This window comes from Pteropus medius, unplaced genomic scaffold (assembly GCF_902729225.1).
Source record: "Pteropus medius unplaced genomic scaffold, Ma_sr-lr_union100, whole genome shotgun sequence".
NCBI classification, from domain to species: domain Eukaryota; kingdom Metazoa; phylum Chordata; class Mammalia; order Chiroptera; family Pteropodidae; genus Pteropus; species Pteropus medius.
Genome location: NW_024354875.1, coordinates 7,674,949 through 7,699,931, shown reverse-complemented (window position 1 = coordinate 7,699,931; position 24,983 = coordinate 7,674,949).

The following is a 24,983-nucleotide window of genomic DNA, read 5'->3' as shown; positions in this document are numbered from 1 at the left end:
TTTCTATGTCCTCTAGGGAGAAGTGAGTCATGACTTTTTTTAAATTCCAAGTCTTATGATTTCATATTATCAGACACATCTGAGTTAAACCTGACACGTGCTTTATCTCTTCAGACCGTTTTTTGCCTTTTAGTATCACTTGTAATTTTTGATTGAAAGTCATACATAATATACTGAGTGAAAGAAACTGGGGGAAATAAGTTTTTAGTGTGAAATTTTATGTTTATCTGGCTAGGAATTAGACTATGTTTACTATTTGCTATAGCTGTGGTATCAGAGGCTAAAATTCCCTCTATCATCCTTGTTTTTGTCTCCTCCACTGTCTTTGGGTTTCCCTAGCAGCCCTTTGTTAATAGAGTCTGAGGATTACAGTCGTTCAGCTATAATCTTGTTATTGTACAGGAACCCTATTGATGTAGTAGTTAGATATGGAAGAAGAACTATGCTATAATCTCTGATTAGATCTCAGTCTTTTAGTCAAGTACATTCCTGGGCTGTGACCTTCACAAGTGCTTCTTATTTGCCTGCTGCCCATATATGAAACAGAAAAAGTGGAAAGTTTTGGAGTGGGTTATTTCTCCTCCTCCAGTTATATCAGTTAAATCAGTTAGGCTTTGGTAGAACCCAAAAGTCTATTCAACAGCATGTCACAGAACTAAATCTTTCAAAGATCTTCCTAGAATTTATATTCTTATTCCTAGGTTTTTGTTTTTGAGTTCATTATGTTAGAGTGAAAGTCCCTATATTCTGCTCCTTTGCCCACACGAAGTTTTCCTTAATTAGTGTAAGAACTAAGTGAACTCTCTATCACCAAATGAAAGTGTTAGATTGAAGTTATTCTGGGGAATTCTTGCAAAAAAAAAAAAAAATCTTCAAGTGTTAATGACTATGCTGTGACAGACTTCAGCAATTGTTGAAAGGAACTTAGAATTTCAAGATAAGTGTAACGGCAGAACTCCATATTATTAGGTGTTGAATGATAATTACAATCATTATCACAACATGGAATGATTTTTAGGTAATGTGAAAATTGTCTCTGAAAGCCATAATCTTTGGGAATCCAGTATACATTTAAGTATAAAATGAACATATGTAGTTGAAATAATCTATTAGCTAAACAGCTTTAAGACATAAAATGTAAAATTAAAGCAATATAAAATTAAAGAAGAAACAAAATATTTCTTCTATGAAAATGAAGACAGACTTGTCTAGAATCATTCTTGACTACGAAGGCATAGTAACGTTTTAACAGAAAGATGGAAATAGTTGCTGTGGCTTTTTAAGTCTTTTGAAATAGTGGATTGCAATTGCTGTGTGTTTGAGAGAGTTTCTAAAGATATTATCATAAATGAAGCAAAATATTTTATTTATTTTTTATATTACCATAGCACAGCTCATTAGAGTGACTCTTTTCCAGTTCTTACCACTTTCCTAAACTCTTTGTTATCATTTTTTTCTTTTATTATTATGATTTTATTCAGTCCTTTCTTATTCAGCTTCCTTCCTTGAATGTGTTTTTCAAAAGACTATAAAAATTCTTAACTATCTTTTACTGACTCTTTTTCTTCAAATTGGGATAGAGATTGTCTTTGGTGTTGGCATTTGATGGAACAAAACAGGACCAAAATCCAGAGTATGGAGTCCAACTAGTGCTGATCTATATATAAAGAGAAGTAGGATTTCAAATACGTACATTTACATGGGCTGGTGTGAATGAATTCCAAACTTGGTTCTTTGTTACCTCTTTGCTTTGGAAATGGTGTTTCATTTAGCTAATCATCTCAAAATATCTTTCTTTTGTTTATTTCCACTTAAGGAAATGCTTAGATTTTTGACACACAAAAATATAATTATTTCATTGGTATCGTATTAGAAATATCGTCAATGAACTTTCATAGAGACTATTTTATTACATGAAATTAGAAGACTGAAATATTTTTAGGACATAAAAAAGTAGAAATCTTTGATTTAAAAATAAAACTATGGAATTTCTAACAGAAAACATAGTTTCACTGTATTTGCTTCTAAACATTCATGTCTTAGGCAGTAATACATACCCCATGACACTATTTGCCACCTAGTGTCTCAATCTCATAGATTAAATAAAGTGTTCAGAGGTTTTCTGCTCATAGAATATCTTACCTACTTAATGTAGAGCATTTTATTTCATTAAAGGCACTATCTGCATGGTAAACATAAATACAACCAAATCTCCATTATCAATGCTAATCAGAAAAGCAGTAATATGAAATATCTAAAAAAGTTATGAATAAAAATGTTATTTTTATATAGTCTTAAAAAAGAGTTTGCCCTTGACTTGTGTGTGTCTAAAATTCTGATCAGTCACCTAATTTTAAATTAAACCGTTGTGATGAATAGATGAGGATAACTGGGCAAGGATTGGTATGGAATATTTCTTGTTCTTAATTTCTATAAAAATGTAGGCAGACTTGCTGTCCAGAAAAAAAAGTTGAAACAAATTAAAAATGAAAAGAGAGAGGAAATGTAATGCTGAATGAGTCTCTCTTTCTAAAATTTCATTATTATCTTCATTCTTTTCATAAGCTAGATAGGATGAGAGATAGCTAATTAAACAAACGTGGGTTTCTAAGGTACACTGCTGGACAGAAAGCTTGAGAGAGAGGAAAATACCAAGTTAAATGAGAGTCAGAAAAAGCATAATAGGAAGAAAAATGATTTGAAAATAATATTTACTATACATTATCAAAAACTGACTTTGCCTTTGTATTTATAAGAGGGAAACATTTGCAGATTCAATGTACTTATTTAAATGCCTATTGTGCAAAAGCACTGTGCCAGGTGTTAACCATAATTTTTATGTCTTTCACATTTCATTTCAATTGCTTTCATAAGTCTCAGGCAAAATATGACAATGTAAATGAGAAGACTTCTTGTGTTCTTTTATACTATTGAAATAAATTATACTAGCAATTGTCAAACCAACTTTTACCCCTTGGTGAAGAGATAATCATCCTGTCGAATGGTATCTGTCCTCACAGCAAAGGAGTTATCAATTTTTTTCTTCATTAAAAAAAAAAAAGAGAAGGGATATAGTTTGTTACTTATCAGGATTTTCATCTATTTTTTCTTTAAGTATAGAAGCAACAAAAACTGTTCATGAAATGAGGAAATAACAACTTTCCAAGCATCCTTTAATATATCTCTGTAATTCTCTCCCCTATATTTATCCTGATTGCTTAATTTAGATATTTTTTTTAAATAAAATGTTTAATAAAATATTTTAAGGAAAGTTGAAACAGTGATTGCATCACTACCAAGTTCATTATTATTCTTTGCAAACCATGAACATGGGGCAGTTGTTCACTAAATGATATCAAATGTAAGTCCAAATATAAAAACTGTCAAAGGCAAGGTCCTTTCCCAGATGCTAAAGATCTATCCAGTTTCATTCATAACAGTCTTGACTGAAATAAATATGTAGAACAATTTTACATTTTGGGGTTACTCAGTAAAAATGAGCTAGCATAAAAATGTATGTTAGAAAAATAGTGTGCCATTGTATTAAGTAAAATTTGAACAGATCTATAATTTTAAGTTCTGTTTATGGATTTAGCATATTGATTGTCAGAAGATTAATGAAATTTTTTATTTTACTATCTAAAAGCCTTTTTTTTAAATGAAAAAAAAAAATCACCTAAAACAAAGGTCAAAGATCTGCTCAACTGAATTCTTAAAAGTAAAGGAGAGGGAGGGAGCAATTAGGAGGATAGTTTTATGAATATTTTAGATGTCTAACCAATGTACTGTATACTTGAAACTACTTTAAATAAATAAATTTATTTTCAAAAAAGTCAAAGCAAAGAGAATTAGAACTGTAAATACTGTTGGTAGAAGAAGGGTCCACAATGGTAATTTAAAAACCACTCTTGCCATATAAGGGAATTGCAATACAAATCATAAACTAACAAATCTGTCTTATTTAAATTAATTGGAATTATCAAGGATTGATATCCTGGTACTTGCTTTAAACCAACACAAGCATATCCTGGATTATGAACCAGGAGACTTAGATTTTATTACTGATTAGTTCTGTGTCTTTGGCCATTTTACATAAGTATAGTGGAACCTAGTTTCTTACTCCTGTATTATAAGCAGTCACTGCTCCACCTAGATTCTCTTGAATCCTTTTACTATTTCTGTATGCTCCTTCCCCAACATCTGCATTCTTTCACTTCTAATGACCTGCACCTCTTCTGGTTGTCATTAGGACACATATTGCTGTAAAATACAGAGAGGAAAGTGTGTGGGAATGGACGTGTGTCTACAGTGGCTCTTAACAAAAGACTGCTTGATGAGGGAATGAGAGGGCTCAGTTCCTTTGTTTCTGGTTGGAATAGTCACTGAGGTGTTACTTACAACTTCGGAGCTCCCATTCATGATCAGGCTGAAGCTAGAACTTTGCTTGAAATCACACCCTTTTGGGCTTCTTCCCTGTCTGGCTTCTATTTCCTTACCAGTCTCACTGAGAAGGCTTCCTTTGTATAACGCTTGCTGGAAATTCTCACATAAATTTCCTCTTTTGGGGAACCCAATCCAAGACCCCTATGAAATAAGATGCTAGACTAAAATTCTATTCTTCTCTAATATTCTATGATTCAAATTATAGTTTAAAATACACATATACGTATAAGACAGACTGTATCAGTATGCTATGTTCATTTCTAGTGAACAAAAGAGCAGTAACAGCAGCATCTTTTAATCAATTTGATTTCTATGTCACAGAGAAGCTGCAATTACACTTGTACCTACCATATTCAAAAAATTAAAAGGGCATACTATTTTGGTATGGTGTCTATTGATATAGAACTCTTATTTGGAGTCTTTTGAAATTGGAATAAGGAGAAACTATGTATTTAATTACCCAAGAGTGATGCCAAATTATCTGAGATTGAGAGCAAAGAGATTTTCTTTGTAATTTTCACTTGCTGGTTTACAGAAAGAACGAAAATAATGATGAGCATTTGTGGGTAGCTTTACTGGTTTTATATTGTGTATTTTTTTTAAGTAAGTGAAAGAACCTCAAGCAATTTGCAATCAGTGAAAGATGTCAATTGACAAGAATGCAAAGACATAGTAAGTGTGCTCACTTATACAGTTATTATCCAAATGAAATGTAGAAACATAAAAGTTGAACTCCAGTAGGACTATATAAATGAGGGCAAGTTCTCAAAAATAAGCAGTGACATATAACAATCTAAGGTGTGTGTACTCATAGTTCTAGGATCCTGATGTTGATAAATAAAAGAAGAAAAATATATCAATAATTTAGAGACCACATATTTACATAATATGTTAGGCATAGAGCAGTCTCATAATCTTTTCCAGAGTCCTTTTATTAGGTTTGTCTGAGAATTCTGAATAATACAATGATAATTATAATGCATAATTATAATTAGTTGCATAATTATAATGCAGATAGTTTCTATTTATTTAATTACAACTTTCTGCCAGCCAGTTTATTAAGCCCTTGATATGTATAATCTAATCTCATTCTTGCAACGACCCTATGATTTAGGTATTATTAGCCACATTTTGAGTTTGAAAGTTGAATTCATTTATTCATCACTTTTTCCTTTTGCTGAGCACTCAACTTCATAAGCACTATACTAGTCCCTAGTAATCAGTGGTAAAGAATGAAAAATTGGTCTTTGCTTTCATGGACTATAGTCTGGAGAACACAGTTGCCTACATAAGGAGTAACAGATTTAAAATTTTAAAGACATTCTTCATACACTAAAGCTCATAGTCTTAACCATTATCCTATAGTTTTTGATAAAATAGTAATTGAAATTCTACAAAAGACCACCAATATTATTTTATCTAATAAATTCAGTGTAGAAGTAACTACCCATTTATAAGTTTAAGGTATATATCATTTTCCCCTTGAATCTAAGTGTGATTGAAATGTTGGATAAGGATACTAGTGAAAAGAAAACCTATTGAACAAAAGAAGATATCTGCCTATGATACATCTGATAAGAGGTTAATATTTAAAATTTATGAAGAACTCATAAAAATCAACAACAAAAAGCTAACAACCAATTAAAAAATGGGCAGAAGACGTGAATAGGTATTTCTTCAAAGAGGAAATACAAATGGCCAATAGATATGTGAAAAGATGTTCAAGATCACTAATCATCAGAAAAATGAAAATTAAAATCACAATGAGATATCACCTCACACTTGTCAGAATGGCTATCACCAATAAATCAAAAAGCAGCAGGTGTTGGTGAGGATGTGAAGAAAAGGGAACCCTCATATACTGTTGATGAGATTTTGAAATGGTACAGCCACTATGGAAAAGTTTGGAAGGTTCTGAAAAAAATTAAAAATGGATCTATCTTTTGACCCATCAGCAATTGCGATTCTGAGTATTTAACCAAAGAAAACCAAAACATTAATTTGTAAAGATCTATGCACTCTTATTTCACAGCAGTGTTGTTCACAATAATGAAGATATGGAAGCAATCTAAATGTCCACCAATAGGCAATCGGATAAATAAATTATGGTACATATACAATGGAATATTACTCAGCCATAAAAAAAAAAAAAGAAATCTTACCATTTGCAACTACATAAATGGACCTAGGAGTGTTATGCTGGAGTGTAAAGTCAGAATGAAAAGATAAATACCATATGAGTTTCTTATATTCAAAGAATCTAAGGAACAAAAGAACAAAAAAAAAAAAAAAAAAACAGACTCAGTTACAGAGCACAATCTGGTGATTGCCAAAGTAGAGGGTGGTGGGAAGTTGGGTGAAAAAAGTGAAGGGATCAAGTCATACAAATTTGTAGTTATAAAAGAGTCATGGGGATATGGAGTACAACATAGGGAATATAGTCAATAGTACTGTAATGGTTGTGTGTAGAGTCATATGGGTGGTAGAGTAATCAGAGGGAATCACTTCATAAACTATATAAATGTCTAACCAATATTCTGCATACCTGAAACTAATAATAATAATAATAATAATAATAATAATAATAAAAACAAGAGCAACACAACAAAAAAGAATACTAGTTAGAGATTAATGCATCATGTTTATTGCGAAACAAATATTTTACAAAATTTAGTTTATTTGCCCAGGGTGTCACAAATAGGGAAGAGGGAAAAAAAGACAGAAATAGAGCTCAATTTATTCTCAGTTTAATGCTTCTTATCAAGGTAGATTGCCACTCATGTAGATTGGGTAAATTTACCCAATCTTTTATTAAATAATGAGACTCAGGTATCTCTTTCTCTTTTCTACTGAGACAGAAATTCTTGGCAATTATTGGTCCTCAGTTACAACAAATTTCCATTTCATAGATTTCCTTGATTTAAATATTTCTCCAAACACTTCTTTATTATAGAGCTTGTATTATTTTATTTGTGTGCTAAATGGCCCAATGATTATATCTCTTTCTTTGTAAGTTCACTTACATAGAGTGATTCCTTCAACACAGCATGACAAATGAGAAAGAGCCCCAAGATCTAGAGAATGACATATTGGACTTTCAATCATGGCTCTCTCCTTTATATATTTGTGTGATTGACCTTAAGAAAATTACTTAATCCTTCTAAGCATATTTTCACATTAAATAAATGAAGGTAATAAACTATATAACCAGTGACTGTGAAAAATTGAACTGAAGTAATACATGTAAAGCTTATAATAAAAGTAAGAAAATAAGATAATTCCTCCAGTACTGGAGTACCTAATGTATAGTAAATACTGCATGAATAGTCATGTTATTTATATATGAAATTTAAAAAAATAATGATGTATGGTTCCCCATGTTATTGAAGTCAGATGAGGCAAGTAAAAAATTTTCAGTTTATGATTTGCCATCACTTGTCAGATATTAAGAATGTTGATAATACCTCATGTATATTTTTAATAAATTGAATATTTTATGATACATTATATTGACTCAAAAATAGTATCAGGTCTTAACTTTCTCAAGTATTTTGTTTTTATTGATAATTTACATAGCAAAATGATGAAAATATTTCTTATTTATAATTACATATAAAAAATTGCTATAAATTTTTGAGTAATTCTGAGGAATGAGATAGAGAAAGTCAAAGCCTGAGACTGATTTTACTAAACAAGTAGAAAGCAGACACATATTCTGTTTTTATATGTATTTTTAACCGAAATGAGATACAATCTATCTTTTTTTTTTCTGGTTTGTTTGTATCATTCTGCATATCTTATTAACATTCTTTTAGGCCAATAATTATGCACCTAATTATTATTCTTAATCACTCTGATTACTCATTATATAGATATTGCAAAATTGACACAAACTGGTTTGCAAATTGGCCTCACCCAAAAGTTAATTTATTATTCTCATGTGTAAAGAAAAAAGAGTATCTATTTTTTGACTCTTAAATCAATACTGTTATTTGGCAACATAAGTTATGGAAAATCTATCTTCTTGTCAGTTTAAATGCAAAGAGTTTATAGATTTTCAAGTTTATTGCTCATTTGTAGTCCCCTCTTTATGAACTGCCTATTCATGTTCTTATATTAATTTTCTTGTGTGATTTGAAAATTATTTTATTGTTTTATAAAACTATATATATCATTCTAATATTGTTCTTTTATGTAATTGGATCCTTAATTGTTCTATTTTCTCAAACCTAACTTTTAGTCACAAAATTTGTGGTGTCTGCCATTGAAATAATTTGTAAAAGATATTGTATAAACAATCATTTTTCTTCATCCTAGCAATTATGAATTGTTATTTTTACACAAAATATCTTTATTCTATTTGAATTTATTTTGGTGAAATATCTATTATTTTTTCTAAATTAATTTCCAATTATTTTACTATTTAATAAATAATTCATTACTTTCCTCATTTATGTAGAAATGCATATAAAAGTAATTGTATCTATTTGGATGCCAGTGTTATTGTTCTTGTTCTAATTTTATAGTTTTATGATTGCTTTCTTTTTTCCATTCAGAGAACAGAATATGATTATTTTAAAAATCTATCTTTGTGAATTTATTTCTTCATACAAACTCTAAAATAATTTTATTAATTTAAAAATAAAATTCCATTGGGAACTTTATAGAAGTTTATTTATTTAAAGACTAATTTGGAGAAGTATATATGTAACTTAATTTCTATTAGACATATGTTAGTATCTCATGATAATCTTGGGTACAAAAGGATGTTGATTGAAATCATTGCTTAGAAGATAATCATTTCTAAAATGTGATTATCGTTGTGATTCGAATTATATTCTGAATTTCTTTAAATATTCTATAGAGGTACTTTAGAGAATGTCATTGACCCAGAGAAGATAAGAAATTAGACAGGATATGTGTGTCTGAGTGCATGTGTGCACGTGCTAGCACATTCCCATGAACAGACCTTCATCCGCATCAGCTTTGCTTATATCTGCTTTAATTGTTGTACTTCCACACTATATTTCATGTGAAGAAAGGTCCACGTGATTGGCGAATGGAATTATAGACTAAAGGAAAGTCTCTAAGTATGTACTACAGAACTTTAAACTTAGCCCTGTCCTGTTCTTTTCATTTTTTTCAAGGCAATGACTTAGTAAAAAAATAAATCAAAGATATGTTAATATTACCATTGACAAAAACAAAGTAGAAGAAATGATAAATATGTTGAGGTCTATATCAGGATATTTTCCCCAGAAAAACATGACAATCAAATTTAAGAAAGAAAAAATCAAGGTTAACTCATCGATATTTATACTTTGTTCTGAAATTCTAATAGCAGAGATTTAGGGCCGGGGGAGAGAGATGCAGTTTAGCAGCAGCACATCCAAAAAAAAAAAAAAGACATGAGATTTAGCCATTAACAAGATTCATATTAATAATTGGAAGTAATCATAAAAAAAATATCGTGGCCTTAGATTATATTGCTATCTATATAGTAAGTAGAATATTTGGCAATAGCCAGAGACATTTTTAATTCTTTATACATTACTTGAAATAAGATATTATCAAATTGAGTTTATTTCAGAAAACAGAAATTAGATGACTCTAAAACTTATTGTATAAAAACAGTGGAAAGGAGTAATATTTTGCTTGGAGTAGAAAAGATTGAGAGAGCACAAGATAGCTGTTTATAAATATTTGAAGTATTGGATTGAGGCTATGTGGCCCTAAGAATGCAAATGAGGACCAGTTTTTGAATACTACAGGGACATGGATTTCGGCATAAAATAAGGAAGAGATAATAGCTAGATCTATTTGAAAGTAAAACAAGCTCTCTCAGGAGGTAATATGTAGGCTGTCATTGGAACCATTCAAATGTAGGCAGGAGACACCCATGTCAAGGGGAAAATTGTAGGGGACATTCAAGCATAAAAGGTTAGCTAAATGAGATGATGGTTAATACTCCATTCCACTCCAAAGATTTTGTACTTCTCTTACTTAGGGGTTTTATTTGACTCTAAACTCAGTGTGATTAAAATAAAATTTGCTTTTTTCCCCCTTATCTAAACTAAAAATCCGGTTTTGAAGAAGGGGAAAGGGAGGTAATAGTTCTACTGTGCTTTGTTTGAGTCAGGTCACAATGGTAAAGTGAACTTGAAAGGTGTAAGATAGATTGGGAGCAAAAGAGAGGAAATAGTTAAGGACGATAAATAGATGCTAAGAATGTCTTCATATATAAAAGAGTTCTCATGTGAAGTATGTTTAGTTTAATCTTGTGATGACTATCAACATTTTAAGAAAGCAGAGTATACTCAATATAATTACAAATGAACCAATGATATATTTTATAACAGATTGCCTCACAAAGAAGCACATTCATTGTTTTTAAAGACATAATTATTAAAATCAGAATAAATTGATTCTAATTCCTATCTTTCTTCTACCTATCTGTACTCTGTGGAATATGTCCCTTGCTCTCTCTTGGCCTCAATTTATTCACATGTAGAGGGAAGTAAATTAAAGTAAGTGACAGCTAATTTTCCTCCCACCTCTTAAGTGCTAAAACTCCATGCACAGATGCAAGTCTGTTTTTGTAACTCATTCCTGTAAGAACTATTTCCATCTTTCTTCTATTCTGTTCAACTCCAAAGATGATTATTATCTTGTTTCAAAACCTTACCGTGATTGCCCACTCAGAAGTCCAGTGAATTTTATATCATCTTAAACTGAAGACCTTTAAACCCTATTAGTCAGACTAACAGAACTGTTTTGAAACTTAAAAGTGACCGTTGCTCATTTGTAGTGTCCTTGGGGAATTTATGTGAAAGACATTCATGTAAGGTAGAATATTTTTAAAAACATAGCTCAGATGCAATTAATGAATGTAGAAGCACCCACACAAAGTGACTTTGGAAACGGAAATAAAATTCATGGTTTTGACATGATATGACCTTTGGATATGTTGTTTCCAATAATACATTTTATCATAGTTGGAGAGAGAAAATGAAGGGAATGAAGCTGACTCTAAACATTATTTGAGTTAAGAATATTATTGCAAATAATCTATTTCATGAACTATTATAGTTGACAACTTTTTGATATAACTGACAGAGGTAGATATAGTACAGACTCAATAAATGTTTGCTGATTGATTGTGTATTGATTTTATTCTAAAGAACAATTTAAAATACCTAATTTCACATACTCATTCTTAGCGAAAAAAATCAGCATAGAATGTATATTGATTTCAGATGAAGAGAAAGCAGTAAGGTTTTATTGCTGTAATATTTGCATAGATTGTGACAAAGAACCGAGTAAATAATTGCATTTATCTGGTTCTTAATTTCATCATCTAATGAAAATTAGAAAGTTTCATTAAATGAATCAAAAGTTACTTTCTGCATCTGAACTATTATACTTCATTGTTGAGATTATGTTTTGAAGTAGAGTCCAGAATGACAAGTATGTTTTATCATTTATTCTTTGTTACCCAACCCTGCTGCTTTGAGAAGCTCACAACATTGTTTCAGAAAGTTAGCAGTGTAATTGTGGAGACATTAACACCAACTTTGAGAGTCACATACATATGATCCTTTCAGAATCAAAGATGCAATTTTACTGTAATTTTAATTTACTGTATTTTTTCATTTTTTTCTTGGGGGGATGGTCAAAAGGAAAAGATGGAAAGTTTTTAAAGTTTTGAAAATGCATAAGTAGATCCCCAAATCGTACATTTTTTCCTAAGAAAAGTAATAAATTATTTGATGAAATGAATACTAGCAATAATACCTTTTAATTTCCTATGGAAATAGATCAATTTAAAGAACATTTTTTCATAATCTTTTGGAAGGAAAATAAAAAAATTTTCAACAGACTAAAGTAGGAAAAATGCAGAATCAATAAAATGTATAAGTGACACAGCTTTTACTTGAAAGATTAAGTAAGTGTTAATAATTTTAATCGTTTTTTATGGGAAAGTTGGCAAAGCCAATGACATGCTCTTGATTAAAATTTTTAAACATCACATTTTCTATTCCTTGAAATCCACAAAGAAGATCAGGAATGATGTGCAGGGTAAAAAAAAAAGAATCATAAAAAATGTTAAATATGCTATAAATGAGTATTTAGAATGGTAAGAATGTTTTATAGCTATTTCAAGTAGAATAATGTTGTGGAAAGACCTCAGCTCTGCAACTACTCTGAGCTTCAGGTTTTTTCTTTTGCATAACAGTTCACATGTCATCAGGTTGTTGTGACACTTAAATATTAACAAATAATAAACTGCATAATTATTTCAATGTCTAAAGGAAAATAATTATTTTACCAAACAAGTTGTTTTTAAAAAGTAAATGCACAAATATGGAGTGTGCAATAGTTATGAACATGATCCTTATATTTTAATGATTTAGGACGTGAGGCAGAATATAAATCTATGCTAAAATGGTTAAATGTTTAAATATATAATATAATAAAGAGATACAGAAAGTTGAAATCTCTAATCTCTAAAATGGTAGCAGAACAAGAAGAATAGGACTCAAGAGGAGGAATATTTTGATAGGAGATGAAGGGGAGGTCAATTTAGGAGTCTTTGTTTACATTTGGATAAGACAGAGGCAATTCAACTGATTATTTCTGCAGAAGCAGGCAGGGGCCTGAATATATTTAAATGTAACTCACTGAAAATTTAAAAGTAGCTTACATACCAGTGTCCATAAATTCTCTTTTTCTTAGGTGAAATAGAGTCCAGTTGAGGTATCCATATTTCTTCATTTGTTATTTGATGCCAGTGGTGTGAGGTGATGATAATACTTGAAATCCTAAAATTAAAAGAATATTAATTTATAATTTCAGGAGTAATCAGGAAAGCTTTTGAGAAAAGAAGCTGAAAAATACTGTTATCTCTATATAGCAATAGGAAGTCTATAGCTTCCTTTTATAACCACTTCCAGAATTAATTCAACTTCCCTCTACTTAAAATTCAATGTTATTATAGAGAATCATGTAAACACTAAAGAGAATTAATTAACCCCCAAACCTTGTCCTCTTTTATATTCTGTTTCTCTGTGAGAGGCCCCACTGTTCAATGAGTTGATCTTGTTACCTGGAAATTATACTTGATTCTTCACTCTTCCCCACAGCCAATAAAATGCTAAATATTTTAGATTCTACCTCAGAAATATTTCTTACGAAATGACTTCTCCATCATCATCACTGCTATTCCTCTAATAACAGGCTTTAATCGTCATTCACCTTGACTATGGCAACAGCCTCTAGCGTAGCTCTATATCCTGTCTGTTTCAGATTAATATGTTATTCTATAATCAAAGCAATCTTTCTAAAAGTGCAAATATTATCTTATCACTTCCATGCTTAAAACCTTTAATGTGTACAAAATATCTTCAGAATAAAACAGACATTTTTTTAATGTCATATAAAGAAGTTTACGATCTTTCTATTGTCATCTCTTAAAATTTTTTCTTTGAGTATTATTCTTCAGCATTGGCTATTTTGTAGTTTGCAGAATGCATCACTCTATTTCATAACTCCATTTATTAGCACATATAATTCTGAAAATAAAAATCGATTATATAAGTGAATGAAGATTTACGATGGGGCACCTAAGTGCTATGAAAAATAACTAGACAAAGTATTTCTGTATCTGTTTCCTTTCCTTAGCACACACAGCATCTCTTCTTCCAAAGCAAGTGTATTTTTCTGTGTTAGTTGCTAATTCTGGAGTTCTAGTGAAGCAACAGAAAAAAATAAATAAAAATAGAGAGAATTCAAGAGTCTAAAAATGTTTATAAAGCTAGAAATTGGGATTTCTAAAACCTCGAAACTTATGTTAGTTAATATAGTTGGTTGGGTAAAAAAGTAACTTTTTAAGATATTGGAAGAAATTATAAAGTTGTAAAAGAAGTACCTCGTGTTGCAGAGTAGTTAAACATGTGCAGCATGGAAGCAGAAAGCACACAACCCGAGTGGTTATTTTACTATTCTACAGTTTCCTTATAAGTAAACTAAAAAAAATAATGTACCTACTTCATATGATTATATTGAGAATTTAATGTGTATATCTGTGTCTGTGTTTCTCTGTGTGTAATATCATTTATAAATGTGCCTGGCACTTAGTAAGTACTCAATAAGTATTGTAATTATTATTAAGGAGAAAGGAATTGCATTAAATATGTTTTTGTATATCTATAAATGGGAATAAAATGATCCCATAGAAAATTTACTCCTATCTATAAAAGAAAATACTAGGTTTTTTAATGTTTAGAACAAATGCCTCTTACTGCAACTAAGAAATAATGACTTGTTGCTCCCATATTTGGGACTTTTTTTTTTCTATCTGCATTATGTTTAATTCTAAAAGGAATAGAGAGTTGGATATTACAATGTAGTAAAGAATGAATAAATTGTGAAAAACTTCCCATACAGTAAAAAAGAGATACAAACTACAGTCTATTCTTAATTATCTATACATTTTTTAAATCATTTAGCAGTAAAACCGATAATCCAAATATGTAGGTTGTCTTGGGACCAAACCTAAATGTATGAAACAAAGTAAAAGAAAGTCACATGACATGTTTTTTCTCAGAATACACTTTTGATTAAAATAATATCTGTGTAGTGTGTGTGGGTATGTGTGTGTGTGTGTGTTTTCTCCTTTCACTTTTTCTTTTGAGTGCTCAGAGATTTATGCATACAGACTATTTCTCTCGTAAGCCAAAGGGATGTGCTGCTGCCTCTGATAATTTCTGAGGAATTGCCCGGGCAACATAGAACTGACTGTCACCATGGCATCCAGGATTACCAGAGACATCCCCATAGCCTACATCTTTGGCACAGGTTTGCCATGCATAAGAAGCTATAAGAGAGCAGTGTGGATAGAAGATGGTGCTAGATTTGATGTTAGGATTTTGTATTTTATACTTATGTCTAAGAGTAGGCATGCTCAATGTTTTAGAAGAAGAGTAACAACTTGATTTGGAAAAGTAGAATAATCAAGATGTGCTTATAACTGTCAGAACTTTTTACCCCATTGTGCAATCTGGTCCATAATCCACGCTGTTGTTCTTGCCAAAAACATCCACAACAGTCTCTTCCACATTGTTTATTGCCAGTCAATCAAAACATCTAGGCAATTTTATTTCCTAAAAAACTTTCAAATACATTGACATCAATTTTGTTTTTAAAACATTTTATTTTATTTTATTACTAGTTTCAGGTATACAATACATTGGTTGGACATTTATACAGTTTATGAAACAATCTCCCTGATTACTCTATCACTCCTCTGGCTCTACAACATAGCCATTACATTACTGCTGCCCACATTCTTATTTGGAGTATAACTTACATATCATAAATTTTGCCCATTTAGATCTGTACAATTCAATAATTGCTAGTAAATTACTGAGTTGTGCAACCATCATCATAATCTAAGAGATTTCATCATCTCATAATTCCTTTATGCTTATTTACAGTAAGCATAATTACATAAAATAAAATAAAATAAAATAAAATAAAATAAAATAAAATAAAATAAAATAATAAAGCAATAAAAGAGCAGTGTGGCTAGAAGATGAACAAGATCTTTTCTTTTCCTCCAGGAAACATCTCATCTACTTGCTGTCTTTATATGTTTGCCTTTTCTGGATAGCTCATATAAATTTAATTGTGTAATATGTGGTCTTTTTTTTTGTGGTTTTTTATTTAGCATGATGCTTTTCAGGTTCATTTATGTTGTAACATGCTTCAGTATGTTATCCCTTATTATTGCTGAATAGTATTCTATTGTTTGACTATGTCATGTTTTTTCTCCATTCATCAATTGGTGGACATTTGAATAATTTTCACTTTTTGGCTATGATGAATAACACTAGCTTTATGTGCAAATGTTTGTCAACTTAAGAGTGGAAGTTTTGGGTTGTGAGGTCATCTACATTGATTCTTGATCCACCTTAATCTATTTATATAACCACTAATGTGGTTTTTGTAAAGTGAGATCTTTTTCATGCCACACATCTGTTGAAAGCTCTGAAGGGTCTTCCAGTGTTTATTCATGCTCTGTCCTAATAGATATAACTCCATACCAAACATATAGAGACATTGCTTGATCTTCCATCTGTCTTGTTCTTATTTCCTTCTTTCTAGGAATACTGGCTTTTTAAAAAGTTAAAAGTGGTAAATATTCTTTTTCCTCAAGTACCTTCAAACTGTTCTTCCTTATGTGTGGCAGCCAATAGTGTTATTTTTACTACATTCTGATAACCAACTCAACTTTTAGATCTCAACTTCCTCAGAGAAGTTATCATTGACTCTCGGGGTGTTTTTAGGGTCCATTAATATACACACTAAATTCTCTTATTTTACTTACTACTATTTCTCATTACCGATATCAATTAATTACGTGAGTTTAAAATATGTTTCTACCTGTAAATAGCAAGGTCCATGAAGCCAAAGATCACATCTATCATGGCCATCACTGTATCTTCAGCTCCTTACACAGTAATGAACAGTAGCTGTTCGATAAATTTTTAAATGAATGAATAGACTCTAGGAGCAATCGATGATTGATTGTATGAAAATTGTCAATTTAGAAGGTACTAAACTCAAAGACATTTTTATATATTATAGATGAATAGAGAATGAAGTGTCTGTCTCACTGGGAAAATATAATTAATTACCCATAAAAGGCAAAAGAAAGGGTACAAGGAGAGACAAGTACTATTATTTGATTGAATAAATATAAATATTTTTTCTTTCACTGTCTTTTCAATGGAGAATAAATATAACTCCATATTACTTGCTCTCTTACTCACTGAATAACTTATTGTACTGAAGGATATAGTAGTTTGGATCTGATGTGAAATTCTAAATTGCCATATGCAGGAGAGCCACAGGAGTAAGTGGAAACTATATTATGGAATTTGCTATGCACTAATGCATAGTGAGGAGGAGACATTCTGAAATGAGATATAGAGGAAAGAAATCAGTATGGAATTGTGTTCTCGGATTCTTGATAATGAGAAAGTGATGACTAATGCTATCCTAAGGAAACTAGTATTTCCTGGGATTGCAACAGTCAAATTCACAGTAGGAGAAGAAACATTTTTTTTTTAACATTTGAATACTTTTAAAGAGAAATGATTATAAACTACAAAATTTTTCTTACAGATTCTATCTCTCCAAACAATGTTGTAATATCATCACATCTACTCTCAGTATATTTCAAGAAGTGTTATATATTTAAAATGTCTTAAAATAACAGCTGAAAAATCATTGCATTCTTGAAATTCAGTTCAACTTTTGATATTGACATAACATTGATTTAGAATAAGACTCTAATTTTGTGTAGAACTGCTGCACCTTTTAATTTTAATGGGCAGACAAGAGAATTAGGAGTGTGAAGAATGCAGGCAAGTGGTAGAGCTGCAAGCGTCAGTTTAAATAAGAATTATAATATCAGGAGGTGATTTGATGGTAAAAACTGTAGGGAGATAAAGCTCCCCAAATTCAAAAGAGTGCATGGTTTATCTCGGGAGGCCTGGTTGCATAAAAAAGAAAAGGCTGGTTCTGTGGAATTCCAGGAAGAAGAAGATTAAGCATAGATAAAGGAAGTGTCAAAGGGAGGGTCAAAGGAAGTGCCGATTGTACCTTGATCTTCAGGATGTTACTTTAATCATGTTATCTTGGGAGACCAAAAGGAACAGATTGTGTTTAAAAGAAGGATAAGAAATAAACTCGGAGAGACAGTTGTGAGATCTGCTCTCCCTCCTGCACCCTGTCTGTCTTCTCTTTTTTCTCAGTCCCCGCTGCCCCATTCAGGTACCCGGTTTGACTTGGTCGGCTGGCTTCCGACAAAAAACGTAAATTATGGCTACACACAGAGAAGCAAGGAAAGCTCTGTGGATCTGTGACAAATGAAGTTTTGACTTTGGAGAAAGAAATTTTAAAATTCTGCTAAATATAAAGGAAACTGAACAGAAAATTTTCCTAAGGAAACAACCACTCCAGGCAATTAGCAGCCGCAGTGAAATCCCATGGACAGAAAGTTTATGGTTGAAGAGTTATCAGATATTGAGTGGGCTCCAAACCAAAGCAAGTAGTCATGAAGGGAACATGAGTCTTCTCAGATTCTACTGGAAATATTTGGTCACTGAAATAACTAAAGAATTTACCATATTGACTTCTAGCTTCTGTAGCCATAAAAACCAAGTTTTACACTCTGCCTTAGCTCTTGTTACATATTTATTGTCCATGTTATTTTTCATACATCTATCCCACAATACTGTCATCTTCTTAAGAGTAGAAACTGTGGGTTATATATTTGGGCACTTAGCACTTAGAACAGTTACTTATCCTGTAGTAGCCATTTCATGCACTGAATGAATGGATGAATAGATAAACAGATGCACAAATGAATAAAATTGTTTATTATTTCAATTGACCAATAAGAATGACTTGCTCTGCATATAGGCTTACATCACACATTGAGAGATACCAAGGGAAAGTGAAAGCTTGATTCTGTAATATTTTATTATCTTCTGCCACAACTTTAAAATGATGTTTTAGCAGACAGTACTATGTGAAGTAATTTTTTAAATAATCTGTAGGGTTTACAATAGGCTAATTTTCATATATTTGGGGTACAAGTTTTCTTACAAAAAAAACAATTACTGGCAAATATATTTGTCAAACTGATGTAATGTCCTTGTCTAACCTACTGTTTCTAATTTTAAAAGTGGAAGATGGTGTGGAACTTCCTGGCAGAAAGTTGAATGATAACACACATTAATAAAGACAAAGTGTATGACGTATCAACTTAAGTCTCATTGGATCAAAGCATAACTTTCAGAAACGTTCAATGTCTTTGCTCTATAGCTCCTTGTCCTCATATTCTTCATATTGAGAACTGAAATAGAACATTTCTTCTGTGCTAATGTTGGCAAATAATATTCATTACTATCAATATGCCATTTATTTAGAAGTAACGGGGATGACATGTCACCGTTTTTTTTAAAGGGTCATAAACTGCAAACTGTCTCTGTATGTCTCTTCTACAAATATTGACACTATGACAGAAATCACTCCCTCAAACCCCGAGGTTCTTTCCTTTGAAAATATAGGGGTTATCAATGATGAGATAAAATAAAATAAAATAAAATAAAATAAAATAAAATAAGTATCTTTTAAAATTTTAAATTCTTTTTGACCTATTAACCACTTTCTTTGATTTTTTTGGTATGAATGAATAGCCATAGGAGTTATGTAAAAAAAAAAAAAAACCTACAGTACATTTTTATTTGATTCTCAAATTAACAAAAGCATTGATTTCTTTTTTTAAATCTTCCTTTATTTCAAGGAACACAGGAACTTAAAGGATTTTGTCTCAGTGTGTTACTTTGCTCTGTCAGCATTAGCTTGGAAGAACATACTTTGGGGGCTGGCATATCAAGTAGTATAAAGCACTAGAGTGCTAGATATTGCTTCTGGCACAAAATGTACAGTGCTAATAATACCTCATTTATCCTACTGCCCATAGAAAACCGGTAAGTGCTAAGCATAATTTATTTAGTCTGCACTAGCTTACTAATCTTTTTGCATTAGCACTTTCCAAGGCATTCCTTGTTGGCAATTGTCTTCCAGGCAGGAGGCACTTCAAGTTCTAGATGCCAAGGAGTTAAAGCGGTAGGAAATTATAAAATCATTGAATTTCCTATGTGAAAAGATGCCTGGGTAAATAAATCTATTTGTTATGCAAATGTGGTTCATCAGCTATTCTTGGGAAGTCTGTCATCATTAAAGATGTAGAAGCAACTTTGCCAAGCATATAATGCGTTGTCTTCTTAGCAAATTTAGTGTCATAGTTAGAAAAAGTTTTAAGTTTATGGAAATTTATTAACGTACAATTGAAACAAGGTAAGCAAATTTAAGTGCTATTGGAAGTTACCTCTTGCCACTCTCTAGTTTAGCTTTGCATCAATAGTTTCGAGGGTTTTTTTTTTTTTTTTAATTTTTAAGTCTTGGAAACATTTATTCAGCTGAAATATTTGGAAGAAGTCCAATACATAAAATGCACACTAGGGAATTTTCTGTGCTTGAAATGCATGTGAGCAGCCTGGAGTCCTGCCTGCTTGGCCCTTCTTCTTGCCTTTCAACTCCTGCCCCCAGTGTACTTATATCATCCTCTGAGTACTCCTCAGAGTACAATTTATAAAGCACTTTCCTAGACCATAACTACTTGAGAGAAAATTGAGTGGAAGATCAGTGTCAAAAATCACCCTGTAGTGAGCAGCGTAGCGAAAATAAATTAATTTATTTGTCCATTTATTTAATTATGTTTATATATGTGCAGTATGTTTTTTATGTTAGGAATAAATTTAATTCCTCTTTTCAAGATGGATTAAGTGAAGAAAATAATGTCAAAAATATTAGTGCTCATAGAACTCTGCCATTCATATTGAAGCCCCTAGTGCTTTTCCTAGGCTGAGATTCAAGAGTCTGGATTATTTGTTACTGGGTGAGTTCCTATCCAAACAGGAAAATTAGGAAGACAGAATTCAAAGTTCAAGCTAAGAAGAAATGAAACAAAGTCTGAAAAGTCTCAGGAGAGAAGAAAACATTCATATAAAGTTAGAGGAAAAAGAGCAAGCTAAGGAATGAAGCATCCAGGTTCAGAATAGTTGAGAGCACTCTTCTCAAAGGAAATTTTCTAGAGTTCCTGCAGCAGGCAAGGTGATGAGGAAAGAACCTTAATAGATGGAGATACCTGTTACATTATGAAATATTAAATGATATGTATTTTGTGAATAAATGGATGTTTGCTTTTATAGACATATTGTACAAAGTACTAAGGGAAAACAGGAGGAAACATAAAGAGAGGGGTAATGTCAAGTTCAGAAAAGTATTTAAAGACACCTACATTTGTAATTAGAAGTAGACAACATGCACCAATATATTGACAAATCTGGCAAATAGTCGAGTATTATCGAAATTCAAAGTAAAAAAGGTAAGAGTGAGTATATATTTGGGCAATAGCCAGATCATGAAGAGCATTGCGTGCCAGGTAATCAATGTAGAGATTGTCCTATAGCTTACAGAAAGTCATTAAAACACACCGTGGTAGAGATTAACAAAATCAGACTTGTATGAAAGAATAATGTAACAGAGCAAGGGAAGGCTAAAGGCACATTGACAGAGTGAGTCTTATGATTACCAAAGAGAAATTTCCCAGATTGCTTCAACTAGAAGCATTTCATGGTTAGAAGTATTAAAAATTACTAATGGAATGATGCAAGTCTTCATAGACTTTTTTTTTAATTGAAGACACATTGGTTAATAACATGTTTCAGGTGTACAGTATCATAGTTTGATATCTGTATACACTATAGTGTACCCAGTAAGATGGAAGTCAGATAATTCACATTTTCTATTAAATCAAAAAAAAAAAAAATTCTGCAGAATCTGGTAACAGCATAAGAAAACATTTTATTCTTCCTGGCAGAGTTACAGTAAAGAAATAAATGCAGATCCTGAAGGCATATTTTGCATATCAACTATATTTATAGTTTATATCTAAGAGTAGAATTATAGTGAGTGAATGGAGTAGAAACCTAAGAAAGCTACCCATGATATTCAATCAGCAGAGTAAAATTCTTTAAAGAGCAGAAATGGAAAAACATCATAGGGCCTTTTATAAAATTATTAACATTATTTTAAAACTTTTTCAGGTTGACTGAGGTATAGTGATTAATTAAATTGTAAGATATTTAAAATGTACAATGTGAAAATTCAATATATGTACACATTGTGAAAGAATTCCCCCCATAAAGTTAATTACACATCCATCACCTCACATATTACCGTTTTGAGTGTGTGAGAACATTTAAGTTCTACTCTCTAGCAAATTTCAATTATGCAATACGGTGTTATCAACTATTGTCACCATGTTAAATATTAGATCCTCAAAACTTACTCATCTTATAACAGAAAGTTTATATCATTTACCAATCGCTCTCTATTTTCTCCACCCCAAGACCATGGCAACCACTTTTCTACTCTGTTTCTATGGGTTTGACTTTTTAAAAAAAAATTCCACATATAAGCGATACCATGCAGTATTTGTCTTTTCCTCTATGGCTTATTTCACTTAGTTTAACACTCTCCAGTTTCATTCATGTTGTCAAAAATAGCAGTATTTCCTTTTCTTAGAGCTGTATAATATTCCATTGTGTATGTATCACTTTTTTTTTATCTTTTCATTTGTCAACACTTAGGATGTTTCCATACCGTGCCTATTGTAAATTATGCTGCAACAAACATGGGCATACAGATATGTCTTCCAGATAATGGTTTTGTTTCATTTGGACATATTCCCAGAAGTGGTATTACTGATTCATATAGTAGTCTATTATTAATTTCTTGAGAGAACTTTATACTGTTTTCCATAGTGATTGTGCCAGTTCACATTACCACCAATAGTGCTCAAGGCATCCCTTTTCTCTACATCCTCAACATTATTTGTTATCTCTTGTGCATATAATATTTTTGTATATTTTAGTTGTTAACTTCTTATAGAATATGTGTTTTCAAATATTTTCTCTCATTTGGTAGGTTGTCTTTTCATATTTTTGATGATTTTCTTTACTGTGCAGAGTCTTTTTAGTTTGATCTAGTTCCACTTGTTTAATTTGCTTTACTACCTTTTCTTTTGGTGTCAAATCCAAAAAGTCACTGCCAAGACTGATATCAAGGAGCTTATCTAAAATATTTTCTTCTAGGAGTTTTATGGTTTCAGGTCTTACGTTCTAGTCTTTAATCTATTTTGAGTTGATTTTTATGTTTAGTGTAAGATAGAGGTCAAGTTTTATTCTTTTGCATGTGGCCATTTAGTTTTACCAACATATTTATTAAAGAGACTAACCTTTCCTCATTTATTTTCTCGGCTCATTTATTGAAAATCAGTTGACTATACATGTATAGGTTTTTTCCTGTGTTTTCTCTTCTGTTCTATTGATCTATGTATTCATTTTTTATACCAATACTATACCATTTTGATTACTATAGTTTTGAAATATAGTTTGAAGTCCAAACATATGATGCTTCTAGATCACTTTGGCTATTCAGGGTCTTTCATGTTTTCATAAAACTTTTAGCATCGTTTGTTCTATTTCTCTGAAAAATGACAATTGGGTTTGGATAAGGATTGCATAAATCTGCAAGATTGCTTTGGGTGGTAGAAATGTTAACAATATTAATAACAGTATTAATTCTTCTAATCCTTGAGTACCAATGATCTTTCTGTTTTTAATTAAATTTATTGAAGGAACATTGGTTAATAATATATACATTTCAGGAGTACACATTATAACAATATTTGTATACTCTGTTGCGTGCTCATCACCAAAAGTCTAGTTTCCTTTCATTGCCATATATTTAACCTCCTTTACTCAATTTTTACCACCCTCTTCTTCCATTTTCTCCCAGGTAACCACCATTTTGTTGTCTGTATCTCTGAGTTTGTTTTTGTTTTGTTAGCTCATTTGTTACTTTTTTGTTTTATATTCCACATGAGTGAAATCATACTTTTCTGTCCTTTTCCATCTGACTTATTTCATTTAGCATAATACTCTCAAGATCCACTTATGTTGTTGCAAAAGACAATAATTCATCTTTTTTATGACCAAGTGGTATTCCATTGTAAACATATATTACATCCTCTTTTAGTATCGTTCCATTGTTTGTGTCTTCCTCAATTTCTTATAGTTTTAACTGTATGGATCTTTTACCTTCTTGGTTAAGTTTATTCCTAAGTATTTTATTATTTTTTGATGCTATTGTAATTGAGATTGTTTTCTTAATTTCTCTTTCTGATAGTTTGCTGTTAATGTATAAAACATAATGGATTTATGTATATCGATTTTGAATCCTGCAACTTTACTAAATTTATTAATTAATTCTAACAGTTTTTTAAAGGAGAATTTAGAGCTTTCTAAATATAATATTATGTCACCTGTAAATAGAGACAATTTTATTTCTTTCGAATTTGGATGACTTTAATTCTTTTTTTTTTTTTTTTTTAACCTAATTGCTCTGGCTAGGACTTTCAATACTATGTTAAATAAATGTGGCAAGAGTGGACATCCTTATCTTGTTCCTGAGCTTAGGGGAAAAGATTTTAGCTTTTCACTGTTGAGTATGCTTTTAGATGTGGGCTTGTCATATTTGGCCCTTTTAGTATTGAGGTATGTTACCTCTATATAAAGTTTGTTGAGAGTTTTTATCATGATGGATGTTGAATTTTGCCAAATAGTTCTGCATCTATTGTAATGATCATATGATTTTTATCCTTCAATTTGTTAATATGGTATATTACATTGATTGATTTACAGATGTTGAATTACAGATGATGCATGTTTGCATTTCTGAAATGAATACCACTTAATCATAGCATATGATACTTTTAACATCTTGTTAAATTTGGCTTACGATATTTTATTGAGAATTTTTGCATCTATGTTCATAAG